Here is a 2,170-nt window from a genome sequence, read left to right as displayed (position 1 = left end):
TTTTACCATTTGTAAACAGTTTTTTTTTTTATATATTTTTATTATAGCTGGATTAATCGCTCTCTCATTTTTTACCTGGTTATGGCTTGTCAAAAACAGGTGTTATGTCATAAAATTTTCAACTTTTTGCACAATATATGATAATTAAAAGGAGTTTTGCTATATAAAGCTAGAAATAAATAACATTTCATTTCATTTTGGGTATATAAACCATATTTAAAAGCGAACAAAATAAACAGTATTTAAAATTATATTTTTGGGTTTACTTAATTATTGTTTACTACACGGAAGTCTATATAAATGCCTCCATTCACCCTTCACACACAATATCACACCTCCCTTTCCCTACCATTTACTCACACTCTCTCATCATCACCATCATCTTCTTCTTATTATTATTTTTAAGGGTTTGAAGATTCACCCATGGCCTAACATGGTGGTTGTAGAAATGATGGTATGGAGCCAAGGATGACATGTCTATGGCAATCGTCTGTCCATTGGAACATAGTGGACAGTCGACATGCATGCATTGACATGTCCTCTTTGGCTGCATTCTTTTCTTTCTGCATGTCATGCTAGGCTGTTTATGGTGAAATATATTGAAGTTGTCATGCTATGCTAGGCTGTTTATGGTGAAATAATGCTTTCTGATATTAAATTTTATAAATGCAGCTTAAAATGGATCTGTTAGTCACTTCCGAACAGTGGATCAAGATTATTTTTCCAGGATGTGCATCAAATGGACTGAACCCGGTTTTTTTTTCTAAAAAAAAAAAAATCAAAAGTCAAAACTAAAGACTGGACCGATATAGGGTGATTCGGTCTCTGACTTTTTAGGTTTTGCCATGACCGAATATGAATTTTGTATGCTAAGATGTTTCATACATTCTCAATACCATACCAAAAAAATATAGCTATAATGTATCCATGCATAACCTGTCACACCCAAAAAATTGGGGTTTTATATGGACCGAAGCCACCGAATGCAATCAGTAATAATCACTCAAAATTAGAGTTAATTACTGTTTTTGTCCCTGTGGTTTTGGTTTGTCAAAAATCACTATTTCAGTCCATTAGTTTAAAAATTACGATTTCACTCCCTGTGGTTTCACTTTCGTAAATATTTCAGTCCATTTCGTAACCATTTCAGTCCCTGTACTTAACAGAATAAATGGATTGAAATGGTTACGAAAGTGAAACCACAGGGATTGAAATGGTTACGAAAGTGAAACCACAGGGACTGAAATCACAATTTTTAAACTAATGGGCTGAAATAGTGATTTTTGACAAACCATAGACGAAAACAGTAATTAACTCCTCAAAATTGAAACCAACAAACTATATATGCACATCCTCTAGAACGAAAAGAAAACATTTTTAACAACCTATTTAATTTTGTTGATTATTTAAAACACATTATCACAAATTCACAATCAATCCTAGTAAAATCAGTGGCGAAGCTTGACAATGAAAACGGGGGGACGAAAACGTATATACCCAAAAATTTCTATATGAAATCATATTTATACCGACACGTAAATAAAATATACATGTAAAAAGATAGTTTTTTAAGTAAAGGAAGTATAAGGGTGAACTCGAAACAAATTAATAGTAAAAAACTTATTATGTTAAAAACGTTCGTAAAACCGTGCCAAGTAGCACCAATGTCACACACTGCCAGCAATGAGCAACCCCAACATCGGAAAAGTTCGTAAAATAAAATAAATAAAAAAGGAAAAAATAACAACGGACGAAAACCAAACGTAAAATAGTTGAACCACGCACGCCCGTTGCGTTGTGTTAATGTGAAGAAATTAGTCCGAAACGTAAAACGTAGAAAAGAATAACTAAGTCGAACATGGAAAAATAAACGTGTTGCGACGGGCCTGTAAGGAAAAAATATATCAAAACACGGTGAACCCCACACGCATGTTATGGCATGTTAACTTGCAAAATTTAGAACGAAACGTAAAACGAATAACTTGTGAAAGATGAAAATTATGAGGGCCAAAGATGAAAATAAAAAAAAGTGTTTGGGTTAAATTGTAAAATATGAAAAAACATTGGATTAGAAGTGAAAAATCAAATAAAATTGAAAAACTCCTTATGCATGGAGTACAACTCCATAAAGCTACATTTTATTGCTAATTTATAGTTTAGAAATTTTGGA

At 32.5% G+C, this 2,170-nt stretch overlaps 1 long non-coding RNA gene across 1 annotated transcript; it reads left to right on the top strand.

Annotated features, from left to right (window-relative positions):
- The first annotated feature begins 314 nt into the window (after positions 1-314).
- LOC110902808 lies at positions 315-928 on the top strand. The gene is made up of 2 exons (XR_002571431.1): positions 315-589; positions 673-928. It is a non-coding gene; the product is annotated as an uncharacterized LOC110902808 (long non-coding RNA).
- The last annotated feature ends 1,242 nt before the right edge of the window (positions 929-2,170 follow it).

The sequence above is a fragment of the Helianthus annuus genome, chromosome 13 (assembly GCF_002127325.2).
Source record: "Helianthus annuus cultivar XRQ/B chromosome 13, HanXRQr2.0-SUNRISE, whole genome shotgun sequence".
Classification (NCBI taxonomy): Eukaryota; Viridiplantae; Streptophyta; class Magnoliopsida; order Asterales; family Asteraceae; genus Helianthus; species Helianthus annuus.
The sequence above is the reverse complement of the archived record's forward strand: the minus strand, read 5'-3'. Positions and strand labels throughout refer to the sequence as shown.